This window comes from Anabrus simplex, chromosome 10 (assembly GCF_040414725.1).
Source record: "Anabrus simplex isolate iqAnaSimp1 chromosome 10, ASM4041472v1, whole genome shotgun sequence".
NCBI lineage: Eukaryota > Metazoa > Arthropoda > Insecta > Orthoptera > Tettigoniidae > Anabrus > Anabrus simplex.
In genome coordinates, this window is record NC_090274.1 from 81,524,604 (window position 1) to 81,550,828 (window position 26,225).

Genomic DNA, 26,225 nt, shown 5'->3' on the forward strand with positions numbered 1-26,225 from the left:
GGCACTATACACACAGTACTCCATTCGGGACTACACGGCAGTAAAGGCACTGTACTCCACTCAATACTACACGGCAGTACAGGCACTGTACTCCACTCGGGACTACACGGCAGTACAGGCACTGTACTCAACTCAGTACTACATGGCAGTACAGGCCCTGTACTCCACTCAGTACTACACCGCAGTACAGGCACTGTACTCCACTCGGTACTACACGGCACTATACACACAGTACTCCACTCGGGACTACACGGCAGTACAGGCACTGTACTCCACTCAGTACTACACGGCAGTACAGGCACTGTACTCCACTCAGTACTACACGGCAGTACAGGCACTGTACTCCACTCAGTACTACACGGCAGTACAGGCACTGTACTCCAATCAGTACTACACGGCAGTACAGGCAATGTACTCCACTCAGTACTACACGGCAGTACAGGCACTGTACTCCACTCAGTACTACACGCCAGTACAGGCACTGTACTCCACTCGGTACTACACGGCACTATAAAGACTGTACTCCATTCAGTACTACACGGCAGTACAGGCACTGTACTCCACTCGGGACTCCACGGCAGTACAGGCAGTGTACTCCACTCAGTACTACACGGCAGTACAGGCACTGTACCCCACTCCGTACTACACGGCAGTACACCCAATGTACTTCACCCGGTACTACACGGCACTATACACACAGTACTCCAGTCAGTACTACACGGCATTACAGGCACAGTACTCCACTCACTACTACACGGCAGTACATGCACTGTACTCCACTCGGGACTACACGGCAGTACAGGCACTGTACTCCACTCAGTACTACACGGCAGTGTAGGCACTGTAGTCCACTCGGTACTACACGGCACTATACACACAGTACTCCACTCAGTACTACACGGCAGTACAGGTACTGTACTCCACTCAGTACTACACGGCAGTATGCACACAGTACTCCACTCGGTACTACACGGTACTATGCACACAGTACACCACTCGGTACTACACGGCAGTACAGGCACTGTACTCCACTCGGTACTACACGGCAGTATACACACAGTACTCCAATCGGGACTACATGGCAGTACAGGCACTGTACTCCACTCTGTACTCCACGGCAGTATGCACACAGTCCCCTACTCGGTACTACACGGCACTGTACACACTGTACTCCACTCAGTACTACACGGCAGTATACACACAGTCCCCCACTCGGTACTACACGGCAGTACAGGCACTGTACTCCACTCAGTACTACACGGCAGTATACACACAGTCCCCCACTCGGTAATACACGGCAGTACAGGGACTGTACTCCACTCAGTACTACACGGCAGTATACACACAGTCCCCCACTCGGTACTACACGGCGGTACAGGTACTATACTCCACTCAGCACTACACTGCACTATACACACCGTACTCCACTCGGGACTACTCGGCAGTACAGGTACTGTACTCCACTCAATACTACACGGCTGTATACACACAGTCCCCCACTCGGTACTACACGGCAGTACAGGCACTGTACTGTACTCAGTACTACACGGCATGACAGGTACTGTACTCCACTCAGCACTACACTGCACTATACACACGGTACTCCACTCGGTACTACACGGCAGTACAGGAACTGTACTCCACTCAGCACTACACTGCACTATACACACTGTACTCCACTCGGTACTACACGCAGTGCAGTCACTGTACTCCACTCGGTACTACACGCAGTACAGGCACTGTACTCCACTCGGTACTACACGGCACTATACACACAGTACTCCACTCGGTACCACACGGCAGTACAGGCATGGTACTCCACTCGGTACCACACGGCACTTTACACACAGTACCCCACTGGGTACGACGCGGCAGTACAGGTACTGTACTCCACTCAGTACTACACGGCGGTATGCACACAGTACTCCACTCGGTACTACACGGCAGTACAGGCACTGTACTCCAATCGGTACTCCACGGCAGTCTGCACACAGTACTCCACTCGGTACTACACGGCAGTACATGCACTGTACTCCACTCGGGACTACACGGCAGTACGGGCACTGTACTCCACTCGGTACTACACGGCACTATACAAACAGTACTCCACTCAGTCCTACACGGCAGTACAGGCACTCTACTCCACTCGGGACTACACGGCACTATACACACAGTACTCCACTCAGTACTACACGGCAGTACAGGCACAGTACTCCACTCACTACTACAGGGCAGTACAGGCACTGTACTCCACTCAGTACTACACGGCAGTACACCCACTGTATTCCACGCGGTATTACACGGCACTTTACACAGAGTACTCCACTCAGTACTACACGGCAGTACAGGCACAGTACTCCACTCACTACTATACGGCAGTACAGGCACTGTACTCCACTCGGGACTACACGGCAGTACAAGCATTCTACTCCACTCAGTACTACACGGCAGTACAGGCACTGTACTCCACTCGGTACTACACGGCACTATACACACAGTACTCCACTCTGTACTACACGGCAGTACAGGTAATGTACTCCACTCAGTACTACACGGCAGTATGCACACAGTACTCCAATCGGCACTACACGGCACTATACACAAAGTACTCCACTCGGTACTACACGGCAATACAGGCACTGTACTCCACTCGGTACTTCACGGCACTATACACACAGTACTCCACTCGGTACTACACGGCAGTACATGCACTGTACTCCACTCGGTACTACACCGCACTATACACACAGTACTCCACTCGGTAATACTCGGCAGTACATGCACTGTACTAAACTCGGTACTACACGGCACTATACACACAGTACTCCACTCGGTACTACACGGCAGTACAGGCACTGTACTCCACTCAGTACTACACGGCAGTATGCACACAGTACTCCACTCGGTACTACACGGCACTATACACACAGTACTCCACTCGGTACTACACGGCAGTATAGGCACTGTACTCCACTCAGTACTACACGGCAGTATGTACACAGTACTCCACTCGGTACTACATGGCAGTACAGGCACTGTACTCCACTCGGTACTGCACGGTAGTATACACACAGTACTCCACTCGGGACAACATGGCAGTACAGGCACTGTACTCCACTCAGTACTACACGGCAGTATGCACACAAACCCCCACTCGGTACTACACGGCACTATACACACTGTACTCCACTCAGTACTACACAGCAGTATACACACAGTACTCCACTCAGTACTACACGTCAGTATGCTCACAAACCCCCACTCGGTATTACACGGCAGTACAGGCACTGTACTCAACTCAGTACTACACTGCACTATACACACTGTACTCCACTCAGTACTACACGGCAGTATGCACACAAACCCCCACTCGGTACTACACGGCAGTACAGGCACTGTATTCCACTCAGTACTACACTGCAATATACACACAGTACTCCACTCAATACTACACTGCACTATACACACTGTACTCCACACGGGACTATTCGGCAGTACAGGGACTGTACTCCACTCAGAACTACACGGCAGTATGCACACAGCACTCCACTCGGGACTACACGGCAGTACAGGCACTGTACTCCACTCAGTACTACACGGCAGTATACACACAGTCCCCCACTCGGTACTACTAGCAGTACAGGCACTGTACTCCACTCAGTACTGCACGGTAGTATACACACAGTCCCCCACTCGGTACTACACGGCAGTACAGGTACTGTACTCCACTCAGCACTACACTGCACTATACACACAGTACTCCACTCCAGACTACTCGGCAGTACAGGTACTGTACTCCACTCAGTCTTACACGGCTGTATACACACAGTCCCCCACTCGGTACTACAGGGCAGTACAGGCACTGTACTATACTCAGTACTACACGGCAATATACACACTGTATTCCACTCGGTACTAGACGGCACTATACGCACTGTACTCCACTCGGTACTACACGGCAGTACAGGCACTGTACTCCACTTAGTACTACACGGCAATATACACACAGTACTCCACTCGGTACTACACGGCAGTACAGGCACTGTACTCCACTCAGTACTACACGGCAGTATGCACACAGTACTCCACTCGGTACTACACGGCACTATGCACACAGTACACCACTCGGTACTGCACGACAGAACAGGCACTGTACTCCACTCGGTACTATACGGCAGTATACACACAGTACTCCAATCGGGACTACATAGCAGTACAGGCACTGTACTCCACTCTGTACTCCACGGCAGTATGCACACAGTCCCCTACTCGGTACTACACTACACTATACACACTGTACTCCACTCAGTACTACACGGCAGTATACACACAGTCCCCCACTCGGTACTACACGGCAGTACAGGCACTGTACTCCACTCAGTACTACACAGCACTATACACACAGTAGTCCACTCAGTACTACACTGCACTATACATACTGTACTCCACTTGGGAATACTCCGCAGTACAGGGACTGTACTCCAATCAGTACTACATGGCAGTATGCACACAGTACTCCACTCGAGACTACACGGCAGTACAGGCACTGTACGCCACTCAGTACTACACGGCAGTATACACACAGTCCCCCACTCGGTACTACACGGCAGTACAGGGACTGTACTCCACTCAGTACTACACGGCAGTATACACACAGTCCCCCACTAGGTACTACACGGCGGTACAGGTACTATACTCCACTCAGCACTACACTGCACTATACACACAGTACTCCACTCGGGACTACTCGGCAGTATAGGTACTCTACTCCACTCAATACTACACGGCAGTATACACACAGTCCCCCACTCGGTACTACACGGCAGTACAGGCACTGTACTATACTCAGTACTACACGGCATGACAGGTACTGTACTCCACTCAGCACTACACTGCACTATACACACGGTACCCCACTCGGTACTACACGGCAGTACAGGCACTGTACTCCACTCAGCACTACACTGCACTATACACACAGTACTCCACTCAGTACTACACGGCAGTATACACACAGTCCCCCACTCGGTACTACACGGCAGTACAGGCACTGTACTCCACTCAGTACTACACGGCAGTATACACACAGTCGCCCACTCGGTACTACACGGCAGTACAGGTACTGTACTCCACTCAGTACTACACGGCAGTATGAACAGAGTAATCCACTCGGTACTACACGGCAGTACAGGCACTGTAATATACTCAATACTACACGGCAGTATACACACAGTCCCCCACTCTGTACTACACGGCAGTTCAGAAACTGTACCCCGCTCAGTACTACACGGCAGTACAGGCACTGTACTCCACTCAGAACTACACGGCACTATACACACTGTACTCCACTCGGTACTACACGGCAGTACAGGCACTGTACTCCACTCAGTACTACACGGCACTATACACACTGTACTCCACTCGGTACGAGACGGCACTATACACACTGTACTCCACTCGGTACTACACGCACTGCAGGCACTGTACTCCACTCGGTACTACACGCAGTACAGGCACTGTACTCCACTCGGTACTACACGGCACTATACACACAGTACTCCACTCGGTACTACACGGCAGTAGAGGCATTGTACTCCACTCGGTACCACACAGCACTACACACACAGTACACCACTCGGTACTACACGGCAGTACAGGCACTGTACTCCACCCAGTACTACACGGCAGTACAGGCACTGTACTCCACTCAGTACTAGACGGCAGCATGCACACAGTACTCCAATCGGTACTACACGGCAGTACAGGCACTGTACTCCTCTCAGTACTACACGGCACTATACACACAGTACTCCACTCAGTACTACACTGCACTATACACACAGTACTCCACTCGGGACTACACGGCAGTACAGGCACTGTACTCCAATCGGTACTGCACGGCAGTACAGGCACTGTACTCCACTCAGTACTACACGGCAGTATGCACACAGTACTCCACACGGGACTACACGGCAGTACAGGCACTGTACTCCACCGGTACTACACGGCAGTACATGCACTGTACTCCACTCAGTACTACACTGCACTATACACACAGTACTCCACTCGGCACTACACGGCAGTACAGGCACTGTACTTCACTCAGTACTACACGGCAGTACAAGCACTGTACTCCACTCGGGACTACACGGCAGTACAGGCACTGTACTCCACTCAGTACTACACGGCAGTACAGGCACAGTACTCCACTCGGTACTACACGGCACTATACACACAGTACTCCACTCAGTACTACACGGCAGTTCATGCATTGTACTCCACTCGGGACTACACGGCAGTAGAGGCACTGTACTCCACTCAGTACTAGACGGCAGTACAGGCACTGTACTCCACTCGGTACTGCACGGCACTATACACACAGTATTCCACTCAGTACTACACGGCAGTACAGGCAATGTACTCCACTCACTACTACACGGCAGTACAGGCACTGTACTCCACTCGGGACTACACGGCAGTACAGGCACTGTACCCCACTCACTACTACACGGCAGTACAGGCACTGTACTCCACTCAGTACTACACGGCAGTATACACACAGTCCCCCACTCGGTACTACACGGCAGTACAGGCACTGTACTCCACTCGGTACTACACGGCACTATACACACACAGTACTCCACTCAGTACTACACGGCAGTACAGGCACAGTACTCCACTAACTACTACACGGCAGTACAGGCACTGTACTCCACTCGGGACTCCACGACAGTACAGGCATTGTACTCCACTCAGTACTACACGGCAGTACAGGCACTGTACTCCACTCGGTACTACACGGCACTATACACACAGTACTCCACTGGGTACGACACGGCAGTACAGGTACTGTACTCCACTCAGTACTACACGGCAGTATGCACACAGTACTCCACTCGGTACTACACGGCAGTACAGGCACTGTACTCCAATCGGTACTACACGGCAGTACAGGCACTGTACTCCACTCGGTACTCCACGGCAGTATGCAAACAGTACTCCACTCGGTACTACACGGCAGTACATGCACTGTACTCCAGTCGGGACTACAGGGCAGTACAGGCACTGTACTCCAGTCGGTACTACTCGGCACTATACAAACAGTACTCCACTCAGTACTACACGGCAGTACAGGCACTCTACTCCACTCGGGACTACAGGGCACTATACACACAGTACTCCACTCAGTACTACAAGGCAGTACAGGCACAGTACTCCACTCACTACTACAGGGCAGTACAGGCACTGTACTCCACTCAGTACTACACGGCAATATGCACACTGTACTCCACTCGGTACTAGACAGCACTATACGCACTGTACTCCACTCGGTACTACACGGCAGTACAGGCACTGTACTCCACTCGGTACTACACGGCACTATACACACAGTACTCCACTGAGTACTACACGGCAGTACAGCCACAGTACTCCACTCACTACTACACGGCAGTACAGGCACTGTACTCCACTCGGGACTACACGGCAGTACAGGCATTGTACTCCACTCAGTACTACACGGCAGTACAGGCACTGTGCTCCACTCGGTACTACACGGCACTATACACACAGTACTCCACTGGGTACGACACGGCAGTACAGGTACTGTACTCCACTCAGTACTACACGGCAGTATGCACACAGTACTCCACTCGGCACTACACGGCAGTACAGGCACTGTACTCCAATCGGTACTCTACGGCAGTATGCACACTGTACTCCACTCGGTACTACACGGCAGTACATGCACTGTACTCCACTCGGGACTACACGGCAGTACAGGCACTGTACTCCACTCGGTACTACACGGCACTATACAAACAGTACTCCACTCAGTACTACACGGCAGTACAGGCACTCTACTCCACTCGGGACTACACGGCACTATACACACAGTACTCCACTCAGTACTACACGGCAGTACAGGCACAGTACTCCACTCACTACTACAGGGCAGTACAGGCACAGTACTCCACTCAGTACTACACGGCAGTATACACACAGTCCCCCACTCGGTACTACACGGCAGTACAGGCACTGTACTCCACTCAGTACTGCACGGTAGTATACACACAGTCCCCCACTCGGTACTACACGGCAGTACAGGTACTGTACTCCACTCAGCACTACACTGCACTACACACACAGTACTCCACTCCAGACTACTCGGCAGTACAGGTACTGTACTCCACTCAGTCTTACACGGCTGTATACACACAGTCCCCCACTCGGCACTACACGGCAGTACAGGCACTGTACAATACTCAGTACTACACGGCAGTACAGGTACTGTACTCCACTCAGCACTACACTGCTCTATACACACTGTACTCCACTTAGTACTACACGGCAGTATGCACACAGTACTCCACTTGGTACTACACGGCAGTACAGGCACTGTACTGTACTCAGTACTACACGGCAGTATACACACGGTCCCCTACTCGGTACTACACGGCAGTACAGTCACTGTACCCCACTCAGTGCTACATGGCTGTACAGGCACTGTACTCCACTCAGTACTACACGGCACTATACACACTGTACTCCACTCGGTACTACACGGCAGTAGAGGCACTGTACTCCACTCAGTACTACACGGCAGTACAGGCACTGTACACCACTCGGTACTACACGGCACTATACACACTGTCCTCCACTCGGTACTACACGGCAGTACAGGCACTGTACTCCACTCAGTACTACACGGCAATATACACACTGTACTCCACTCGGTACTAGACGGCACTATACGCACTGTACTCCACTCGGTACTACACGGCAGTACAGGCACTGTACTCCACTCAGTACTACACGGCAATATACACACTGTACTCCACTCGGTACTAGACGGCACTATACGCACTGTACTCCACTCGGTACTACACGGCAGTACAGGCACTGTTACTCCACTCGGTACTACACGGCACTATACACACTGTACTCCACTCAGTACTACACGGCAGTACAGGCACTGAACTCCACTCGGTACTACACGGCACTATACACACAGTACTCCACTCGGTACTACACGCAGTACAGGCACTGTACTCCACTCGGTACTACACGGCAGTACAGGCACTGTACTCCACTCAGTACTACACGGCAGTACAGGCACTGCACTCCACTGAGTACTACACGGCAGTACAGGCACTGTACTCCACTCAGTACTACACGGCAGTATGCACACAGTACTCCACTCGGTGCTACACGGCAGTACAGGCACTGTACTCCACTCAGTACTACACGGCACTATACACACAGTACTCCACTCAGTACTACACTGCACTATACACACAATACTCAACTCGGGACCGCACTTCAGTACAGGCAATGTACTCCACTCGGTACTACACAGCAGTACAGGCACTGTACTCCACTCGGTACTACACGGCAGTACAGTCACTGTACTCCACTCAGTACTACACGGCAGTATGCACACAGTACTCCACTCGGGATTACACGGCAGTACATGCACTGTAATCCACTCAGTACTACACTGCACTATACACACAGTACTCCACTCGGCACTACACGACAGTACAGACACTGTACTCCACTCAGTACTACACGACAGTACAAGCAATGTACTCCACTCGGTACTACACGGCAGTACAGGCACTGTACTCCAATCAGTACTACATGGCAGTACATTCACTGTACTCCACTCGGGACTACACGGCAGTACAGGCACTGTACTCCACTCAGTACTACACGGCAGTACAGGCACTGTACTCCACTCGGTACTACACGGCACTATACACACAGTACTCCACTCGGTACTACACGGCATTACAGGCACTGTACTCCACTCAGTACTACACGGCAGTAGAGGCACTGTACTCCACTCGGTTCTACACGGCACTATACACACAGTACTCCACTCGGTACTACACGGCAGTACAGGCACGGTACTCCACTCGGTACTACACGGCACTATACACACAGTACCCCATTCGGGACTACACGGAAGTACAGGCACTGTACTCCACTCAGTACTCCACGGCAGTACAGGCACTGTACTCCACTCAGTACTACACGGCAGTACAGGCACTGTACTCCACTCGTTACTACACGGCACTATACACACAGTATTCCACTCAGTACTACACGGCAGTACGGGCACTGTACTCCACTCAGTACTACACGGCAGTACAGGCACTTTAATCCACACGGTACCACACGGCACTATACACACAGTACTCCACTACGTACTACACGGCAGTACAGGCACTGTACTCCACTCAGTACTACACGGCAGTACACGCACTGTACTCCACTCGTTACTACACGGCACTATACACACAGTACTCCACTCACTACTACACGGCAGTACAGGCACTGTACTCCACTCAGGACTACACGGCAGTACAGGCACTGTACTCCACTCGGTACTACACGGCACTATACACACAGTACTCCACTCGGTACTACACGGCAGTACAGGTACTGTACTCCACTCAGTACTACACGGCAGTATGCACACAGTACTCCACTCGGTACTACACGGCACTATACACACAGTACTCCACTCGGTACTACACGGCAATACAGGCACTGTACTCCACTCGGTACTACACGGCAGTATACACACAGTACTCCACTCGGTACTACACGGCAGTACATGCACTGTACTCCACTCGGTACTACACCGCACTACACACACAGTACTCCGCTCGGTACTACACGGCAGTACATGCACTGTACTCCACTCGGTACTACACGGCACTATACACACAATACTCCACTCGGTACTACACGGCTGTATGCAAACAGTACTCCACTCTGTACTACACGCACTATACACACAGTACTCCACTCGGTACTACACGGCAGTGCAATCACTGTACTCCACTCGGTACTACACGGCAGTATACACACAGTCCCCCACGCGGTACTACACGGCAGTACAGGCACTGTACACCACCCAGTACTACACGGCAGTACAGGGACTGTAATCCACTCAGTACTACACGGCAGTACAGGCACTGTACTCCACTCGGGACTACACGGCAGTACAAGCATTCTACTCCACTCAGTACTACACGGCAGTACAGGCACTGTACTCCACTCGGTACTACACGGCACTATACACACTGTACTCCACTCTGTACTACACGGCAGTACAGGTAATGTACTCCACTCAGTACTACACGGCAGTATGCACACAGTACTCCAATCGGTACTACACGGCACTATACACAAAGTACTCCACTCGGTACTACACGGCAATACAGGCACTGTACTCCACTCGGTACTTCACGGCACTATACACACAGTACTCCACTCGGTACTACACGGCAGTACATGCACTGTACTCCACTCGGTACTACACCGCACTATACACACAGTACTCCACTCGGTAATACTCGGCAGTACATGCACTGTACTAAACTCGGTACTACACGGCACTATACACACTGTACTCCACTCGGTACTACACGGCAGTACAGGCACTGTACTCCACTCAGTACTACACGGCAGTATGCACACAGTACTCCACTCGGTACTACACGGCACTATACACACAGTACTCCACTCGGTACTACACGACAGTATAGGCACTGTACTCCACTCAGTACTACACGGCAGTATGCACACAGTACTCCACTCGGTACTACATGGCAGTACAGGCACGGTACTCCACTCGGTACTGCACGTCAGTATACACACAGTACTCCACTCGGGACAACATGGCAGTACAGGCACTGTACTCCACTCAGTACTACACGGCAGTATGCACACAAACCCCCACTCGGTACTACACGGCACTATACACACTGTACTCCACTCAGTACTACACAGCAGTATACACACAGTACTCCACTCAGTACCACACGGCAGTATGCTCACAAACCCCCACTCGGTACTACACGGCAGTACAGGCACTGTACTCCACTCAGTACTACACTGCACTATACACACTGTACTCCACTCAGTACTACACGGCAGTATGCACACAAACCCCCACTCGGTACTACACGGCAGTACAGGCACTGTACTCCACTCAGTACTACACTGCACTATACACACAGTACTCCACTCAGTACTACACTGCACTATACACACTGTACTCCACACGGGACTATTCGGCAGTACAGGGACTGTACTCCACTCAGTACTACACGGCAGTATGCACACATCACTCCACTCGGGACTACACGGCAGTACAGGCACTGTACTCCACTCAGTACTACACGGCAGTATACACACAGTCCCCCACTCGGTACTACACGGCAGTAGAGGCACTGTACTCCACTCAGTACTGCACGGTAGTATACACACAGTCCCCCACTCGGTACTACACGGCAGTAGAGGTACTGTACTCCACTCAGCACTACACTGCACTATACACACAGTACTCCACTCCAGACTACTCGGCAGTACAGGTACTGTACTCCACTCAGTCTTACACGGCTGTATACACACAGTCCCCCACTCTGTACTACACGGCAGTACATGCACTGTACTATACTCAGTAATACACGGCAATATACACACTGTACTCCACTCGATACTAGACAACACTATACGCACTGTACTCCACTCGGTACTACACGGCAGTACAGGCACTGTACTCCACTCAGTACTACACGGCAACATACACACAGTAATCCACTCGGTACTACACGGCAGTACAGGCACTGTACTCCACTCAGTTCTACACGGCAGTATGCACACAGTACTCCACTCGGTACTACACGGCACTCTGCTCACAGTACACCACTCGGTACTGCACGACAGAACAGGCACTGTACTCCACTCGGTACTACACGGCAGTATACACACAGTACTCCAATCGGGAACACATGGCAGTACAGGCACTGTACTCCACTCTGTACTCCACGGCAGTATGCACACAGTCCCCTACTCGGTACTACACGGCACTAAACACACTGTACTCCACTCAGTACTACACGGCAGTATACACACAGTCCCCCACTCGGTACTACACGGCAGTACAGGCACTGTACTCCACTCAGTACTACACGGCAGTATGCACACATCACTCCACTCGAGACTACACGGCAGTACAGGCACTGTACTCCACTCAGTACTACACGGCAGTATACACACAGTCCCCCACTCGGTACTACACGGCAGTACAGGGACTGTACTCCACTCAGTACTACACGGCAGTATACACACAGTCCCCCACTCAGTACTACACGGCGGTACAGGTACTATACTCCACTCAGCACTACACTGCACTATACACACAGTACTCCACTCGGGACTACTCGGCAGTACAGGTACTGTACTCCACTCTATACTACACGGCAGTATACACACAGTCCCCCACTCGGTACTACACGGCAGTACAGGCACTGTACTATACTCAGTACTACACGGCATGACAGGTACTGTACTCCACTCAGCACTACACTGCACTATACACACGGTACTCCACTCGGTACTACACGGCAGTACAGGCACTGTACTCCACACAGCACTACACTGCATTATACACACAGTACTCCACTCAGTACTACACGGCAGTATACACACAGTCCCCCACTCGGTACAACACGGCAGTACAGGCACTGTACTCCACTCAGTACTACACGGCAGTATACACACAGTCGCCGACTCGGTACTACACGGCAGTACAGGCACTGTACTCCACTCAGTACTACACGGCAGTATACACACAGTCCCCCACTCAGTACTACACGGCAGTACAGGTACTGTACTCCACTCAGTACTACACGGCAGTATGAACACAGTAATCCACTCGGTACTACACGGCAGTACAGGCACTGTAATATACTCAATACTACACGGCAGTATACACACAGTCCCCCACTCTGTACTACACGGCAGTTCAGAAACTGTACCCCGCTCAGTACTACACGGCAGTACAGGCACTGTACTCCACTCAGAACTACACGGCACTATACACACTGTACTCCACTCGGTACTACACAGCAGTACAGGCACTGTAATCCACTCAGTACTACACGGCACTATACACACTGTACTCCACTCGGTACGAGACGGCACTATACACACTGTACTCCACTCGGTACTACACGCAGTGCAGGCACTGTACTCCACTCGGTACTACACGCAGTACAGGCACTGTACTCCACTCGGTACTACACGGCACAATACACACAGTACTCCACTCAGTACTACACGGCAGTAGAGGCATTGTACTCCACTCGGTACCACACAGCACTATACACACAGTACACCACTCGGTACTACACGGCAGTACAGGCACTGTACTCCACCCAGTACTACACGGCAGTACAGGCACTGTACTCCACTCAGTCCTAGACGGCAGCATGCACACAGTACTCCAATCGGTACTACACGGCAGTACAGGCACTGTACTCCTCTCAATACTACACGGCACTATACAAACAGTACTCCACTCAGTACTACACTGCACTATACACACAGTACTCCACTCGGGACTACACGGCAGTAGAGGCACTGTACTGCACTCGGTACTACACGGCAGTATACACACAGTACTCCACTGGGTACGACACGGCAGTACAGGTACTGTACACCACTCAGTACTACACGGCAGTATGCACACAGTACTCCACTCGGTACTACACGGCAGTACAGGCACTGTACTCCAATCGGTACTACACGGCAGTACAGGCACTGTACTCCACTCGGTACTCCACGGCAGTATGCACACAGTACTCCACTCGGTACTACACGGCAGTACATGCACTGTACTCCACTCGGGACTACACGGCAGTACAGGCACTGTAGTCCACTCGGTACTACTCGGCACTATACACACAGTACTCCACTCAGTACTACACGGCAGTACAGGCACAGTACTCCACTCACTACTACAGGGCAGTACAGGCACTGTACTCCACTCAGTACTACACGGCAATATACACACTGTACTCCACTCGGTACTAGACGGCACTATACGCACTGTACTCCACTCGGTACTACACGGCAGTACAGGCACTGTACTCCACTCGGTACTACACGGCACTATACACACAGTACTCCACTCAGTACTACACGGCAATACAGGCACAGTACTCCACTCACTACTACACGGCAGTACAGGCACTGTACTCCACTCGGGACTTCACGGCAGTACAGGCACTGTACTCCACTCAGTACTACACGGCAGTACAGGCACTGTACTCCACTCGGTACTACACGGCGCTATACACACAGTACTCCACTGGGTACGACACGGCAGTACAGGTACTGTACTCCACTCAGTACTACACGGCAGTATGCACACAGTACTCCACTCGGTACTACACGGCAGTACAGGCACTGTATTCCAATCGGTACTCCACGGCAGTATGCACACAGTACTCCACTCGGTACTACACGGCAGTACATGCACTGTACTCCACTCGGGACTACACGGCAGTACAGGCAATGTACTCCACTCGGTACTACACGGCACTATACAAACAGTACTCCACTCAGTACTACACGGCAGTACAGGCACTCTACTCCACTCGGGACTACACGGCACTATACACACAGTACTCCACTCAGTACTACACGGCAGTACAGGCACAGTACTCCACTCACTACTACAGGGCAGTACAGGCACTGTACTACACTCATTACTACACGGCAGTACACCCACTGTACTCCACTCGGTACTACACGGCACAATACACACAGTACTCCACTCAGTACTACACGGCAGTACAGGCACAGTACTCCACTCACTACTACACGGCAGTACAGGCACTGTACTCCACTCGGGACTACACGGCAGTACAAGCATTCTACTCCACTCAGTACTACACGGCAGTACAGGCACAGTACTCCACTCGGTACTACACGGCACTATACACACAGTACTCCACTCTGTACTACACGGCAGTACAGGTAATGTACTCCACTCAGTACTACACGGCAGTATGCACACAGTACTCCAATCGGTACTACACGGCACTATACACAAAGTACTCCACTCGGTACTACACGGCAATACAGGCACTGTACTCCACTCGGTACTTCACGGCACTATACACACAGTACTCCACTCTCTACTACACGGCAGTACATGCACTGTACTCCACTCGGTACTACACCGCACTATACACACAGTACTCCACAAGGTAATACTCGGCAGTACATGCACTGTACTAAACTCGGTACTACACGGCACTATACACACAGTACTCCACTCGGTACTACACGGCAGTATAGGCACTGTACTCCACTCAGTACTACACGGCAGTATGCACACAGTACTCCACTCGGTACTACATGGCAGTACAGGCACTGTACTCCACTCGGTACTACACGGCAGTATACACACAGTACTCCACTCGGGACAACATGGCAGTACAGGCACTGTACTCCACTCAGTACTACACGGCAGTATGCACACAAACCCCCACTCGGTACTACACGGCACTATACACACTGTACTCCACTCAGTACTACACAGCAGTATACACATAGTACTCCACTCAGTACTACACGGCAGTATGCTCACAAACCCCCACTCGGTACTACACGGCAGTACAGGCACTGTAATCCACTCAGTACTACACTGCACTATACACACTGTACTCCACTCAGTACTACACGGCAGTATGCACACAAACCCCCACTCGGTACTACACGGCAGTACGGGCACTGTAATTCACTCAGTACTACACTGCACTATACACAGAGTACTCCACTCAGTACTACACTTCACTATACACACTGTACTCCACACGGGACTACTCGGCAGTACAGGGACTGTACTCCACACAGTACTACACGGCAGTATGCACACAGCACTCTACTCGGGACTACACGGCAGTACAGGCACTGTACTCCACTCAGTACTACACGGCAGTATACACACAGTCCCCCACTCGGTACTACACGGCAGTACAGGCACTGTACTCCACTCAGTACTGCACGGTAGTATACACACTGTCCCCCACTCGGTACTACACGGCAGTACAGGTACTGTACTCCACTCAGCACTACACTGCACTATACACACAGTACTCCACTCCAGACTACTCGGCAGTACAGGTACTGTACTCCACTCAGTCTTACACGGCTGTATACACACAGTCCCCCACTCGGTACTACACGGCAGTACAGGCACTGTACTATACTCAGTACTACACGGCAGTACAGGTACTGTACTCCACTCAGCACTACACTGCACTATACACACTGTACTCCACTTAGTACTACACGGCAGTATGCACACAGTTCTCCACTCGGTACTACACGGCAGTACAGGCACTGTACTATACTCAGTACTACACGGCAGTATACACACGGTCCCCCACTCGGTACTACACGGCAGTACAGTCACTGTACCCCACTCAGCGCTACACGGCTGTACAGGCACTGTACTCCACTCAGTACTACACGGCACTATACACACTGTACTCCACTCGGTACTACACGGCAGTAGAGGCACTGTACTCCACTCAGTACTACACGGCAGTACGGGCACTGTACACCACTCGGTACTACACGGCACTATACACACTGTACTCCACTCGGTACTACACGGCAGTACAGGCACTGTACTCCACTCAGTACTACACGGCAATATACACACTGTACTCCACTCGGTACTAGACTGTACTATACGCACTGTACTCCACCCGGTACTACACGGCAGTACAGGCACTGTACTCCACTCAGTACTACACGGCAATATACACACTGTACTCCACTCGGTACTAGACGGCACTATACGCACTGTACTCCACTCGGTACTACACGGCAGTACAGGCACTCTTACCCCACTCGGTACTGCACGGCACTATACACACTGTACTCCACTCGTTACTACACGGCAGTACAGGCACTGTACTCCACTCGGTACTACACGGCACTATACACACAGTACTCCACTCGGTACTACACGCAGTACAGGCACTGTACTCCACTCGGTACTACACGGCAGTACAGGCACTGTACTCCACTCAGTACTACACGGCAGTTCAGGCACTGCACTCCACTGAGTACTACACGGCAGTACAGGCACTGTACTCCACTCAGTACTACACGGCACTATACAAACAGTACTCCACTCAGTACTACACTGCACTATACACACAATACTCAACTCGGGACCGCACGGCAGTACAGGCAATGTACTCCACTCGGTACTAAACGGCAGTACAGGCACTGTACTCCACTCGGTACTACACGGCAGTACAGGCACTGTACTCCACTCAGTACTACACGGCAGTATGCACACAGTACTCCAACGGGATTACACGGCACAACATGCACTGTAATCCACTCAGTACAACACTGCACTATACACACAGTACTCCACTCAGTACTACACGGCAGTACAGGCACAGTAATCCACTCACTCCTACACGGCAGTACAGGCACTGTACTCCACTCGGGACTACACGGCAGTACAAGCATTCTACTCCACTCAGTACTACACGGCAGTACAGGCACTGTACTCCACTCGGTACTACACGGCACTATACACACAGTACTCCACTCTGTACTACACGGCAATACAGGCACAGTACTCCACTCACTACTACACGGCAGTACAGGCACTGTACTCCACTCGGGACTACACGGCAGTACAGGCACTGTACTCCACTCAGTACTACACGGCAGTACAGGCACTGTACTCCACTCGGTACTACACGGCGCTATACACACAGTACTCCACTGGGTACGACACGGCAGTACAGGAACTGTACTCCACTCAGTACTACACGGCAGTATGCACACAGTACTCCACTCGGTACTACACGGCAGTACAGGCACTGTATTCCAATCGGTACTCCACGGCAGTATGCACACAGTACTCCACTCGGTACTACACGGCAGTACATGCACTGTACTCCACTCGGGACTACACGGCAGTACAGGCACTGTACTCCACTCGGTACTACACGGCACTATACAAACAGTACTCCACTCAGTACTACACGGCAGTACAGGCACTCTACTCCACTCGGGACTACACGGCACTATACACACAGTACTCCACTCATTACTACACGGCAGTACAGGCACAGTACTCCACTCACTACTACACGGCAGTACAGGCACTGTACTCCACTCGGGACCACACGGCAGTACAAGCATTCTACTCCACTCAGTACTACACGGCAGTACAGGCACTGTACTCCACTCGGTACTACACGGCACTATACACACAGTACTCCACTCTGTACTACACGGCAGTACAGGTAATGTACTCCACTCAGTACTACACGGCAGTATGCACACAGTACTCCACTCGGTACTACACGGCAGTACAGGCACTGTATTCCAATTGGTACTCCACGGCAGTATGCACACAGTAATCCACTCGGTACTACACGGCAGTACAGGCACTGTACTACACTCAGTACTACACGGCAGTACACCCACTGTACTCCACTCGGTACTACACGGCACTATACACACAGTACTCCACTCAGTACTACACGGCAGTACAGGCACAGTACTCCACTCACTACTACACGGCAGTACAGGCACTGTACTCCACTCGGGACTACACGGCAGTACAAGCATTCTACTCCACTCAGTACTACACGGCAGTACAGGCACTGTACTCCACTCGGTACTACACGGCACTATACACACAGTACTCCACTCTGTACTACACGGCAGTACAGGTAATGTACTCCACTCAGTACTACACGGCACTATACACACAGTACTCCACTCTGTACTACACGGCAGTACATGCACTGTACTCCACTCGGTACTACACCGCACTATACACACAGTACTCCACAAGGTAATACTCGGCAGTACATGCACTGTACTAAACTCGATGCTACACGGCACTATACACACAGTACTCCACTCGGTACTACACGGCAGTATAGGCACTGTACTCCACTCAGTACTACACGGCAGTATACACACAGTACTCCACTCGGTACTACATGGCAGTACAGGCACTGTACTCCACTCGGTACTACACGGCAGTATACACACAGTACTCCACTCGGGACAACATGGCAGTACAGGCACTGTACTCCACTCAGTACTACACGGCAGTATGCACACAAACCCCCACTCGGTACTACACGGCAGTACAGGCACTGTAATTCACTCAGTACTACACTGCACTATACACACAGTACTCCACTCAGTACTACACTTCACTATACACACTGTACTCCACACGGGACTACTCGGCAGTACAGGGACTGTACTCCACTCAGTACTACACGGCAGTATGCACACAGCACTCTACTCGGGACTACACGGCAGTACAGGCACTGTACTCCACTCAGTACTACACGGCAGTATACACACAGTCCCCCACTCGGTACTACACGGCAGTACAGGCACTGTACTCCACTCAGTACTGCACGGTAGTATACACACAGTCCCCCACTCGGTACTACACGGCGGTACAGGTACTATACTCCACTCAGCACTACACTGCACTATACACACAGTACTCCACTCGGGACTACTCGGCAGTACAGGTACTGTACTCCACTCAATACTACACGGCAGTATACACACAGTCCCCCACTCGGTACTACACGGCAGTACAGGCACTGTACTATACTCAGTACTACACGGCATGACAGGTACTGTACTCCACTCAGCACTACACTGCACTATACACACGGTACTCCACTCGGTACTACACGGCAGTACAGGCACTGTACTCCACTCAGCACTACACTGCACTATACACACAGTACTCCACTCAGTACTACACGGCAGTATACACACAGTCCCCCACTCGGTACAACACGGCAGTACAGGCACTGTACTCCACTCAGTACTACACGGCAGTATACACACAGTCGCCGACTCGGTACTACACGGCAGTACAGGCACTGTACTCCACTCAGTACTACACGGCAGTATACACACAGTCCCCCACTCAGTACTACACGGCAGTACAGGTACTGTACTCCACTCAGTACTACACGGCAGTATGAACACAGTAATCCACTCGGTACTACACGGCAGTACAGGCACTGTAATATACTCAATACTACACGGCAGTATACACACAGTCCCCCACTCTGTACTACACGGCAGTTCAGAAACTGTACCCCGCTCAGTACTACACGGCAGTACAGGCACTGTACTCCACTCAGAACTACACGGCACTATACACACTGTACTCCACTCGGTACTACACGGCAGTACAGGCACTGTAATCCACTCAGTACTACACGGCACTATACACACTGTACTCCACTCGGTACGAGACGGCACTATACACACTGTACTCCACTCGGTACTACACGCAGTGCAGGCACTGTACTCCACTCGGTACTACACGCAGTACAGGCACTGTACTCCACTCGGTACTACACGGCACAATACACACAGTACTCCACTCAGTACTACACGGCAGTAGAGGCATTGTACTCCACTCGGTACCACACAGCACTATACACACAGTACACCACTCGGTACTACACGGCAGTACAGGCACTGTACTCCACCCAGTACTACACGGCAGTACAGGCACTGTACTCCACTCAGTCCTAGACGGCAGCATGCACACAGTACTCCAATCGGTACTACACGGCAGTAGAGGCACTGTACTCCTCTCAATACTACACGGCACTATACAAACAGTACTCCACTCAGTACTACACTGCACTATACACACAGTACTCCACTCGGGACTACACGGCAGTAGAGGCACTGTACTGCACTCGGTACTACACGGCAGTATACACACAGTACTCCACTGGGTACGACACGGCAGTACAGGTACTGTACTCCACTCAGTACTACACGGCAGTATGCACACAGTACTCCACTCGGTACTACACGGCAGTACAGGCACTGTACTCCAATCGGTACTACACGGCAGTACAGGCACTGTACTCCACTCGGTACTCCACGGCAGTATGCACACAGTACTCCACTCGGTACTACACGGCAGTACATGCACTGTACTCCACTCGGGACTACACGGCAGTACAGGCACTGTAGTCCACTCGGTACTACTCGGCACTATACACACAGTACTCCACTCAGTACTACACGGCAGTACAGGCACAGTACTCCACTCACTACTACAGGGCAGTACAGGCACTGTACTCCACTCAGTACTACACGGCAATATACACACTGTACTCCACTCGGTACTAGACGGCACTATACGCACTGTACTCCACTCGGTACTACACGGCAGTACAGGCACTGTACTCCACTCGGTACTACACGGCACTATACACACAGTACTCCACTCAGTACTACACGGCAATACAGGCACAGTACTCCACTCACTACTACACGGCAGTACAGGCACTGTACTCCACTCGGGACTTCACGGCAGTACAGGCACTGTACTCCACTCAGTACTACACGGCAGTACAGGCACTGTACTCCACTCGGTACTACACGGCGCTATACACACAGTACTCCACTGGGTACGACACGGCAGTACAGGTACTGTACTCCACTCAGTACTACACGGCAGTATGCACACAGTACTCCACTCGGTACTACACGGCAGTACAGGCACTGTATTCCAATCGGTACTCCACGGCAGTATGCACACAGTACTCCACTCGGTACTACACGGCAGTACATGCACTGTACTCCACTCGGGACTACACGGCAGTACAGGCAATGTACTCCACTCGGTACTACACGGCACTATACAAACAGTACTCCACTCAGTACTACACGGCAGTACAGGCACTCTACTCCACTCGGGACTACACGGCACTATACACACAGTACTCCACTCAGTACTACACGGCAGTACAGGCACAGTACTCCACTCACTACTACAGGGCAGTACAGGCACTGTACTACACTCAGTACTACACGGCAGTACACCCACTGTACTCCACTCGGTACTACACGGCACTATACACACAGTACTCCACTCAGTACTACACGGCAGTACAGGCACAGTACTCCACTCACTACTACACGGCAGTACAGGCACTGTACTCCACTCGGGACTACACGGCAGTACAAGCATTCTACTCCACTCAGTACTACACGGCAGTACAGGCACAGTACTCCACTCGGTACTACACGGCACTATACACACAGTACTCCACTCTGTACTACACGGCAGTACAGGTAATGTACTCCACTCAGTACTACACGGCAGTATGCACACAGTACTCCAATCGGTACTACACGGCACTATACACAAAGTACTCCACTCGGTACTACACGGCAATACAGGCACTGTACTCCACTCGGTACTTCACGGCACTATACACACAGTACTCCACTCTCTACTACACGGCAGTACATGCACTGTACTCCACTCGGTACTACACCGCACTATACACACAGTACTCCACAAGGTAATACTCGGCAGTACATGCACTGTACTAAACTCGGTACTACACGGCACTATACACACAGTACTCCACTCGGTACTACACGGCAGTATAGGCACTGTACTCCACTCAGTACTACACGGCAGTATGCACACAGTACTCCACTCGGTACTACATGGCAGTACAGGCACTGTACTCCACTCGGTACTACACGGCAGTATACACACAGTACTCCACTCGGGACAACATGGCAGTACAGGCACTGTACTCCACTCAGTACTACACGGCAGTATGCACACAAACCCCCACTCGGTACTACACGGCACTATACACACTGTACTCCACTCAGTACTACACAGCAGTATACACATAGTACTCCACTCAGTACTACACGGCAGTATGCTCACAAACCCCCACTCGGTACTACACGGCAGTACAGGCACTGTAATCCACTCAGTACTACACTGCACTATACACACTGTACTCCACTCAGTACTACACGGCAGTATGCACACAAACCCCACTCGGTACTACACGGCAGTACGGGCACTGTAATTCACTCAGTACTACACTGCACTATACACACAGTACTCCACTCAGTACTACACTTCACTATACACACTGTACTCCACACGGGACTACTCGGCAGTACAGGGACTGTACTCCACTCAGTACTACACGGCAGTATGCACACAGCACTCTACTCGGGACTACACGGCAGTACAGGCACTGTACTCCACTCAGTACTACACGGCAGTATACACACAGTCCCCCACTCGGTACTACACGGCAGTACAGGCACTGTACTCCACTCAGTACTGCACGGTAGTATACACACTGTCCCCCACTCGGTACTACACGGCAGTACAGGTACTGTACTCCACTCAGCACTACACTGCACTATACACACAGTACTCCACTCCAGACTACTCGGCAGTACAGGTACTGTACTCCACTCAGTCTTACACGGCTGTATACACACAGTCCCCCACTCGGTACTACACGGCAGTACAGGCACTGTACTATACTCAGTACTACACGGCAGTACAGGTACTGTACTCCACTCAGCACTACACTGCACTATACACACTGTACTCCACTTAGTACTACACGGCAGTATGCACACAGTTCTCCACTCGGTACTACACGGCAGTACAGGCACTGTACTATACTCAGTACTACACGGCAGTATACACACGGTCCCCCACTCGGTACTACACGGCAGTACAGTCACTGTACCCCACTCAGCGCTACACGGCTGTACAGGCACTGTACTCCACTCAGTACTACACGGCACTATACACACTGTACTCCACTCGGTACTACACGGCAGTAGAGGCACTGTACTCCACTCAGTACTACACGGCAGTACGGGCACTGTACACCACTCGGTACTACACGGCACTATACACACTGTACTCCACTCGGTACTACACGGCAGTACAGGCACTGTACTCCACTCAGTACTACACGGCAATATACACACTGTACTCCACTCGGTACTAGACTGTACTATACGCACTGTACTCCACTCGGTACTACACGGCAGTACAGGCACTGTACTCCACTCAGTACTACACGGCAATATACACACTGTACTCCACTCGGTACTAGACGGCACTATACGCACTGTACTCCACTCGGGACTACACGGCAGTACAGGCACACTTACCCCACTCGGTACTGCACGGCACTATACACACTGTACTCCACTCGTTACTACACGGCAGTACAGGCACTGTACTCCACTCGGTACTACACGGCACTATACACACAGTACTCCACTCGGTACTACACGCAGTACAGGCACTGTACTCCACTCGGTACTACACGGCAGTACAGGCACTGTACTCCACTCAGTACTACACGGCAGTACAGGCACTGCACTCCACTGAGTACTACACGGCAGTACAGGCACTGTACTCCACTCAGTACTACACGGCAGTATGCACACAGTACGCCACTCGGTGCTACACGGCAGTACAGGCACTGTACTCCACTCAGTACTACACGGCACTATACAAACAGTACTCCACTCAGTACTACACTGCACTATACACACAATACTCAACTCGGGACCGCACGGCAGTACAGGCAATGTACCCCACTCGGTACTAAACGGCAGTACAGGCACTGTACTCCACTCGGTACTACACGGCAGTACAGGCACTGTACTCCACTCAGTACTACACGGCAGTATGCACACAGTACTCCAACGGGATTACACGGCACAACATGCACTGTAATCCACTCAGTACAACACTGCACTATACATACAGTACTCCACTCAGTACCACACGGCAGTACAGGCACAGTACTCCACTCACTCCTACACGGCAGTACAGGCACTGTACTCCACTCGGGACTACACGGCAGTACAAGCATTCTACTCCACTCAGTACTACACGGCAGTACAGGCACTGTACTCCACTCGGTACTACACGGCACTATACACACAGTACTCCACTCTGTACTACACGGCAATACAGGCACAGTACTCCACTCACTACTACACGGCAGTACAGGCACTGTACTCCACTCGGGACTACACGGCAGTACAGGCACTGTACTCCACTCAGTACTACACGGCAGTACAGGCACTGTACTCCACTCGGTACTACACGGCGCTATACACACAGTACTCCACTGGGTACGACAAGGCAGTACAGGAACTGTACTCCACTCAGTACTACACGGCAGTATGCACACAGTACTCCACTCGGTACTACACGGCAGTACAGGCACTGTATTCCAATCGGTACTCCACGGCAGTATGCACACAGTACTCCACTCGGTACTACACGGCAGTACATGCACTGTACTCCACTCGGGACTACACGGCAGTACAGGCACTGTACTCCACTCGGTACTACACGGCACTATACAAACAGTACTCCACTCAGTACTACACGGCAGTACAGGCACTCTACTCCACTCGGGACTACACGGCACTATACAAACAGTACTCCACTCATTACTACACGGCAGTACAGGCACAGTACTCCACTCACT